The sequence below is a fragment of the Nematostella vectensis genome, chromosome 2 (assembly GCF_932526225.1).
Source record: "Nematostella vectensis chromosome 2, jaNemVect1.1, whole genome shotgun sequence".
Classification (NCBI taxonomy): domain Eukaryota; kingdom Metazoa; phylum Cnidaria; class Anthozoa; order Actiniaria; family Edwardsiidae; genus Nematostella; species Nematostella vectensis.
In genome coordinates, this window is record NC_064035.1 from 20841962 (window position 1) to 20851508 (window position 9547).

The following is a 9547-nucleotide window of genomic DNA, read 5'->3' on the forward strand; positions in this document are numbered from 1 at the left end:
GCGCATGCACTTCATGCCAGACACACCTTCCTGTTATTAATAGCCACGCGACTAAGCTAGGAACCGTTCGGTATTCACTCTTGTGAGGGGCACTCATTTGCATTATCCAAGAAAACACGTGATGCATAATTAAGAAATTTGGATTCAGAACATGACGAATATTAACATTGTGCGTGTTATTTGGCTAAAAATGCCATAAAAAAGGGCTAAAGACCATATCAAGCGTTTGTTCTCCCTGTCTAATATCTCGGACAATATACACGGGCTGGGTCTAAGTATTGGCCATTTCTAAATGACGGCTTTAGCGTGTAATATTTTTTCACATAAGATTGTTGTTAATACTCATTCCTTGATCTTTTCCCTTCTTTAGCAGTTACACTCTGAAAATATTTTCCATCCTGGTTGTTATTTTAATAGCAACTATTTCTCTATTTAGATATCGTTCTCAAGCCCCTAGATGTCAAAACCTAGGTCTTTATTACAAAGAATGAGTGTTGAATGTTACTGTCATTATATATTATATGAGCCTCTGCTAAGAGCCCTTGTATTATGTAAAATCTTCTAGCCGAGGCTGTGAGTCTCGAAGAATTGCAAGGTTACATGTTCTAAAATGTACATGTTTGAAAAAAATTCAAAAGTATTTTACGAAAAATAACTCTTCAAACACCTCTCCACCTGTCTTAATAGAAAACAACTGTTCTTGGCGTAATTATTTTGTTTGGGTCTGCTACGATTAATGCAACAGGACTGTTGTATAATTAAAAGAAGAAAAAAGAAATAGCAAATAGTTGTTTCCAGCAGGTAAGAAATTTGGCAGTAGCAGAGGTAGCTGATTCTGTTTACCAACTCCATCCACTGTATATTATTTTAGGAAACTTTGTATTCATCATACTAATATCTTTAGTGACCACACTCGGTCGAATTACAAAAACAATACTAAAATAGACTAAAATGCTCATTTTCTTCTCCCGAACGATAAGAACCTGCAAGATACCAGATCAAGCATATACATTAAAAGCATTTCAATATCATTTTTTAAAGAAATTCACAGGAACTAGGATGTGCTGTTTTATTGAAACAAAAGCCAGTGTCTTGGAGGCGGAGGCAGCTCATGATGGAACTACAAGACAAGAGCGTAGGATTTACCACTCTGCGCAAACATTTTGATATGTTAAGCGTTTTTGATCCTCTTTTTCCTGTTTCATTTATTCACTGACTGTTAGATATTACATATTCCACATTAGGAACAAAGATAGCCGATGAGAAGGGCAAGAATGGATGGAGGTTGATGCACAAACGCAGCTTAAATACTTGTTTCAAATACTACAGTCTGATTGTGATAGTGCGTGTATTGTCTAGTTTGGTGTAGACTATAACGGTGTATTGGAGCTCTAGGGTTTTTTCATTACTACATTGTGTACAAATTGATGCGGAGGCCATGATAGCTTAGCGTTGTATAAAACATAAAAAGAAATGAACGCTATACATCAATCGAGTATTGAACTCGGGCAGTGTTGGATAATGGGTTATGTTAATCGGTGGAATTCGTATCCGCTTAGAGAAGCAAGCGGACCCATTTAGCCAAGCTAATTAGGAAGTTCTCCCTCGCATGGCCTTCTTTTGTCTAAAGATGATCAGAGTTATCGGCGTCTAAGATAAGGTCGATCACGGCTCCCGTGAATTCCACTTAGAAGCCTGAGGGATTTCCACTACGTCCTACGTATCCCGTGCGTGAAACTAAGGTTGAGCTTAAAAGTGCCAAACCTGGCGTCAAGGTGTAACGTACGTAGTGTGAAACAGTAGCGAAAGAATTTAGAATCCAAGAACTTTTCTGACAAGCACGATTTTCAAGTACGAGGCGACTAGGGTAAGTTTGTATTTTTGTTGATTTTCTTTCCAGGCTAGGAATTGAATGACTGGTGAAAGAAGGCCAATTACGCCGCCATTTGATGCTCCCGCTCAATGCTGCGACCCAAAAAATCCGTTTCCATAGGCTGTTTTAAGCGAGTAACCAAGATATTTTCAATCAAATATCGCCAATAAACGGATCAGACTACATTCGTAGATTGTTATTTTGAAGTTTCCTTGCGAATACACCGTTGTATTTTCAATTATAAACACATTATCGACACATATTATCGATTATTCGAAATCCCAAGAATATGCTTTTTTCTCCAAGCCATCCACGATAACGGGCGAGTCAGGTTAAAATAGCCCACCTTTCATGTTCTTATCGACTTTTGCGAACGAAGAAATGTTGCCAGGATTCAAAAGATGTACAAACAAATTCGGTATGCTGTATTTTTCATCTGTATCAAAATTACTCTATGGGTACACATTTTGATTATACAATATTCAACGAAAAGACATTTAACGCAGTTATTTATGTAAGCTTTTTAGAAAATGTATAAACAGAAGGACGGACATTCCTAGTCATTCAACATATCATATTAGCTTTTCCCAAAGCCCTATCAGTGGAAAACAGCATCTATTCTCTTGGTAAAAAGAGAATGACAGAAACAAAGAAAGATACCAAAAAAAGATGGACTATTGCAATGAAAGAAAATAAAGAAAAAAAGGCTTTTAATCTTAGTTTTCTTGTGATTTATCTGAAATCAAACGGATGAATTACAACCACCAGCATGAAGCATACTCATAAGGCATAAGCTAAGGTGGAGCACGTGTCAGTGTGTTAGCCATAAAATGTATACCAGTTAGACTAACAAACTGAGGTAGATCGCGCGTGTCAGTGTGTTAGCCATAAAATGTATACCAGTTAGACTAACAAACTGAGCCAGATCGCGCGTGATAGTGTGTTAGCCATAAAATGTATACCAGTTAGACTAACAAACTGAGCTAGATCGCGCGTGATAGTGTGTTAGCCATAAAATGTATACCAGTTAGACTAACAAACTGAGCTAGATCGCGCGTGATAGTGTGTTAGCCATAAAATGTATACCAGTTAGACTAACAAACTGAGGTAGATCGCGCGTGATAGTGTGTTAGCCATAAAATGTATACCAGTTAGACTAACAAACTGAGCCAGATCGCGCGTGATAGTGTGTTAGCCATAAAATGTATACCAGTTAGACTAACAAACTGAGGTGGAGCACGTGTCAGTGTGTTAGCCATAAAATGTATACCAGTTAGACTAACAAACTGAGCTGGATCGCGCGTGATAGTGTGTGAGGCGTCTAGAGCGCCATGCCACCTGCCTGATGCGTATCATCATGTCGTTGCACCACATCAGTAAACGGTCTTATCGCCCACAGATGGCCCGGTTAAAACCCGATAACTGACATATTGAATCGCTAGAATTCTATTCGATATAATTCAATGCGATATTTTCACAGCTTACGAAAACGCATTTGTTTAAACCCATAGCGATTTCGCCATTCCTAGCGACTTCGCCATTCCTAGCGACTTCGCCATTTCTGTAAATACGGGGCTTTGACAGAGGGTAAGAAAGTGATTGAGCGCATGCATCCCACGTAGATCAAATGGGAAGGTTTGGATATTTCATGTTTTAATGCCTGGCTTAGCCTTTATACAGTAGGCGGGAGTATGCCCCGTATTTTACCCTTAGAAGGATAATACTATTAGTGAACGTTGCTTTATTAATCGCTACACCTCCACACCACTGATTTAATCTAAACACAGAAACAAGACCTGTGGTCCACGACAGATAACTCCGATATAGATTTTATCTCCTTTTTTGTGTGGATAGTTTGCTCGAAATTTCTTTGCAAGAAACCCTAAATGCTTGTTTTAGCGCCCTGGGCGCTTATTGAATAAGCTACGTCAAAGCGTTAATTCGAGAGTGGGCACAAATTCAAACCACACATATAGAAGTTCTTGTCTTCATTTGCAGTTCGTGTATGAACAGTTATAAGTATAACGATAGCTAACAATAGACAACAGACAGGCTGGGGGGAGGAGGCTTATTTGAGCGAGGTCGCTTATCCAATGCGTTATGCCTTGGGTGCTGATTCTAGAGGCGGTTCTTATTTGACGCCCAAATAAGCATTTATATCATCTACCTTGCCTGCTTTATGACCTGTTATGTCGCATTGGCTGAATGACAAGGCACCTTTATGAATCGGCACCCTCGGGACCTTGCGGGACAACTTAATAAAGCGGCCATCTTCGGGACCTTGCAAGTTGCACCTCTATATAGCGGCCATCTTCGGGACCTTGCCAGTTGCACCTCTCTAAAGCGACCACCTTCGGGACCTTGTAAGTTGCACCTCTATAAAGCGGCCATCTTCGAGACCTTGCCAGTTGCACCTCTCTAAAGCGACCACCTTCGGGACCTTGCCAGTTGCACCTCTTTAGAGCGACCACCTTCGGGACCTTGCCAGTTGCACCTCTTTAGAGCGACCACCTTCGGGACCTTGCCAGTTGCACCTCTATAAAGCGGCCATCTTCGGGACCTTGCCAGTTGCACCTCTATAAAGCGGCCATCTTCGGGACCTTGCCAGTTGCACCTCTATAAAGCGGCCATCTTCGAGACCTTGCCAGTTGCACCTCTATAAAGCGGCCATCTTCGGGACCTTGCCAGTTGCCGGGGTTGTTATATATTGCATTATTGGCGTATGGCGGGGATTGTTATATTTTGCATTATTGGCGTTTTATAAAGGGTTATTCGTTTCTAGTGAAAAACACCGACATTTTCCCAGAGCATCTCGTATCAAAACAGATTTACATGTCTGTGTGTGTTTTGGGTTAATTGACATGGTATGTTTTCATTAACACTGACTCCATGACTTATTAAGCAATGTTTGGCGGTGTGCGGAAAATACGAGAAAGTCTGTTCCAATGTTACATTCGACTAAATTATTAAATTTTGTTTATTCATATCATGTATTTGAACAGTTTATACGATGTCAAGGCTAATTGTGTATAAAAACGATCAATCTTATATTGATATTTACCTCTGGAAATCACTCCATCCCAGTTTCAAAGCCCTTTTTAGGCAACATCCCAGGGTGAGGCCCTACACGCAATTAAAGTCGCCAGAGCTCACTAGGAATTCTCAGCTAACGCAGAGAGTCGAAGCAATTAGTCGCCTTAATAGCTTATGCCAATTGCGGTCCAATCAGTAAGATTATCGCTCTTAAGTAAGAAACAACAACGTCAGTTTATTTCTATTCAAACTGCGGAACGAAACGAAGGGACGGGGAACACGGGAGAATAACACTTAAAACGGTATGGCTTGTCGTAAAACAGTCGATAGTCCATAAGTACAATAGTACGTAATAGTACGTATAAGTTTAAATAGGCTATTTCACGGATTCAGCTCCATAGCTATGTTAAGTCGAGGGGAAACGAATCGAAAACCGAAAAAGAAAAGCTATTTTCAACGCTAAAATAATACAACACCTGTTTCGGATAACCAGCCATATACCACACTAATAATGCCGGAGCAAGTTTTTATTTTGTACAGCTTCTAAGGTGCAATGGTGTATCTAAAGAAAGGAAAAAAAAAACAGGTACAGAAATAGCATAGCAAAGAGCCAGAAATTAGAGACGATTTCTTTCAACTAGATTTTGAAAAAGTTTTCACGGCGCACTCCTTTAACACGTATTTTATGCCAAGTAGAATTAGTTTCAGACAATTGATGAATATGCTTCTGTCGGCAAGTACGACATAACACGAAGTAATCCAACTTCCAAAGCTTTGTTGCTTTTGTAGGTAAACAATATGGAATTTGGTATAGCCTAATCATAATAATTATTATTTTCCGAGAAAATTGAAAAATAGGCCATAAGGATTCTGTTCGTTGATTACCAACAAATGTCGAATATATGTCTGATTAGTAGAACAGATTTCATGACAAATACTTCCAAAAGAAGAATCTTTTTAAGAATCACAAAAACAAGTTGTCGTGGCTCTAAAGAAATCGAATATCCAGCAATTCTATCAGAAGAATTTACTTCCTAAATTGTGTTACCCGCGCCAGTTGTCGGCCTTAGAAGGAGGCCTGCGGTTTTCTTTAATACCCGCCTGCTATTCAGTTAATGGCGTTTTGATTGTTTGCACTTTAGGCGCTTTTCACAGACAGTGCCGAGGCGTATTACTTAATTGCCGCAAAATCGATTTATTGTTCTCGATGTAAAATGTCCAGGGGCGAATTGCAAAGGGTAAAAAGATCCCCTTCCAAGAGGAATTAAAGACAAAACCTAAAGTCGGTGATATCAATATATACCTAAAGACATAATAACGACTTTAACTTTCGTATAAAATTGAAAATAGGAACAAGCTAGAATAAGCAGTGGCCAGATTTTCTTTCCTTCATAACCGCTTTATAGCTGGCTGCGGTTTCTATAGCGTAAAACCGTACAAAAGATATGCCGCTATTTATTCAAAGCAACAGATATCTTTAGTCAAACGAGTCATATAATTCTCGGAAAACTGTAATGCCATGGGGGTCAGCGAATAAAAACGCGAAAAAACATGCAATGAACTAGAGCCATTGCCATTGCGAATGACCTTTTTCCGCTCTAAGGCAAGTGATTTTCCTGTGAGAAGTATTTCTACTAATTGCAAGAACTGGCAATATGTATAGATCTATGCCCTCTTGATTAACAAAATCTGAAATACTTATCCCCCAAAGCCTCTGATCTAGAAATATCTCGTGTGTTGCTCTGAGCATTGTTTTTTTTTAATGACTACGAAATTGCGAAATTAAGTGTCGAAATTTGCTCGCGGTAGATAAACAGGTAGACATAGTGCTATCGCGAGTACGCGACTTCGGGCCAGGCTTCTTATCTATAAAGGCATTTTTTATAGCCAACAATAAGATCCTCTGCATATGTTACCGAGAATAAATTCCTTTCAACTTATTCCACTTGAATAAAGTAAACAGAGGAAATTGTTACCCATTCAGTCATAGTTTCTTATTTTGTTTAGCTCGAGCGGGCAGGTATCCCACCAACATTGCAGTGTAATATTAGAATCACTCATCAATCTACCCTTTGATCTGCCCTAAATGTATAACATCTACATTGTTTTTCAGTTGAATCTAAAGCACAAATCCGTCATTATGGTACGCAACACGTCTCTACTATCGCTACTTCTTGTTCTCATACTGGCTTTGAGCCTCGTTACTCACTGCTCAGCGGCTGCCTCTGCTGCGCAATGCAACAGTTGGGGAAGCCGAAGGATTAACAGAATTTGCAAGAGAATGCACGCCAAGAGTTTTGAGCTGCCGAAAGAACTGGTTCGATTGCGCCAAGAACAAAGGTAATCTCGTAACTACCCCCTCCCCGAGTAATTGGGCAGCCCCTCGCCAGTAATTAATAATATAGATTAGTAGATTAATAATATAGATCTTATTGAAGCCCTAACGCTTTCAATAGGCGACTTGCGCTAGGAATAACGCTCCGAAACTGACAAGCGCAAGCACTAAGGGCCATAAGTACTCGCTAGGCTCACAAGTACTCGTTAAGGTCCATAAGAACTACTCGCTTAGGCTCACATGAACTCGCTAAGGGCCATAAGTACTCGCTAAGGCTTTCAAGTACTCGCTAAGGCTCACAAGTACTCGCTAAGACTCGCCAGTACTCGCTAAGGCTCACAAGTTCTCGCTAAGGCTCTCAAGTACTCGCTAAGGCTCACAAGTACTCGCTAAGGCTCTCAAGTACTCGCTAAGGCTCTCAAGTACTCGCGAAGGCTCACAAGTACTCGCTAAGGCTCACTAGTACTCGCTAAGGATCACAAGTACTCGCTAAGGCTCACTAGTACTCGCTAAGGCTCACAAGTACTCGCTAAGACTACAAGTACTCGCTATGGGTGACATAGCCTTTGAAGTGTCTTTAAACGGTCCCCTAAATGCTCGGGGTTTTTTTATAACAAAATCGGGAGGCGAGCAAAGGATTACTCGGGGGAAGTTATCGAACCCGAATAGCGCACTTCGCAAACAATAGCCCGAAGGGGGAGGTAGGGGTAGGGTTGAGGAGTTATACACAAGTAACAATCCTGTCATCGCTTGTAAATTCCTGATGTCTCGTCTATAGTAATGAACGCTTTTTGTTTCAGAGAGAACCCAGAGGACGGGATATCTCTAGACACCCTTGTGTTTCTGCAGGAGTTGTTCAATGAGGAAAACACGCAGGATTGATCTCAAATCCGCAAGCCTCATTACTTAAGACTTGACGGTACTCCAACAAGAGACATTTTCAAAAATATTTTGATCATTCATACTTGGAACTGTTTATGATAAGCAATGCCATATCCCCACGCAGTAGGGACTTATTGTAAATAGAATTTATCTTATGGCATGAGCATTCTCCTATAGCCTATGCACAGTCAACTACAAACCAAAATCAGATAAGTATTATGTTGTTTAGTTAGATATGACTTGTTTGTAATAGCAAATCAAAAAAATGTGTAAACAGTCGATTAAAAGTATAAAATGTCGTACATAAATGCTATTGGAGAAATGATAGAATGGGCCATTTGTTTAAATCACCAAAAAAAAACAACTAAAAATCAGATTGGAATTAGATAAGAATTGAGTTAATAAGCTTAATACAGGGTCTTAATAACAAGCCATTTCACCACACTCAAAAGAAGACAAAGAATAAACTCATTAGGAATCCCGGAGACAGACAACCATTTCATCACTAGTCTAGAGATTTGAACAAAGATTTTTCGCGTTTGAACAAAGATTTTTCGCGTTTGAGACTTTTGTAAAAGTTTGACATGAAAATATTCAAGACTAACAAAGTACTTTACCATTCCCCGGTTTTTCTACCTCCACAAAACCATAAAAAACTTAGATCTTAGCTGTGATCTGTGTATGGAGGGGCGTAGAAGCACAATAAAAAGTCAGAAGTAATAACTGGAACGGAAATAATTTTTTACGCCATCTTTGGCATCCAAAACTCTCCCTCGTCTGATCTGTTAGTATAGAATCCATAACGTATAAGAGCCTTTCGCTCTCTAGCCGGGTTCCGTCTGGGTGAAGGAGACTCAACGGTTCGTGTAGCCGAATCAGTAGGTGTAGAATCCTCTGGAGTGCTGCTGGCTGGGTTGCTGCTTGATGCAGGAGGGCTTTGTTCTGTGGGAGGTGCTTTTTGGTGGTGTCAGTGGGGCAGGTGCCACCAGAGTAGGTATGGGTGGTACAAGTACAGGTGTTTCTGAGATGTCAACAACTTAAGATGGGGAAGTAGACATGCCATAATTATCACCTTTGTACTGTAAAAATCTTGGGCGAATTTGATCTTCGTGCCTTTTCCACACAGGGTACCCGTCAACATGTACAAAGTAAGACCTCTGCAAAACTTCCTTAACAATACCTGGTAGCCAGCGAGGGCAAGCACGTAGAGTTAGCACATACACCTTATCTCTTACAGCAAACTTGGAGACACAACTGACATTCTGTTCAAACGTGTCTGCATCCTTCTGGCCAGACAAGGAGGTTCTCAACGCAGAGAATCTTGTTCTCGGCTGTCTGCGCATAAGTAAGTATGCAGGACTGGATCCTGGTGTCGGGAGTGGCGTACACCTGTATTTAAATAGCAGGCGGCTTATCTTATCATT

At 40.4% G+C, this 9547-nt stretch overlaps 1 long non-coding RNA gene across 1 annotated transcript; it reads left to right on the plus strand.

Annotated features, from left to right (window-relative positions):
- Positions 1-1583: 1583 nt before the first annotated feature.
- LOC116612883 lies at positions 1584-8431 on the plus strand. Its single transcript, XR_004294029.2, has 3 exons — positions 1584-1867; positions 7020-7246; positions 8042-8431. It is a non-coding gene; the product is annotated as an uncharacterized LOC116612883 (long non-coding RNA).
- The last annotated feature ends 1116 nt before the right edge of the window (positions 8432-9547 follow it).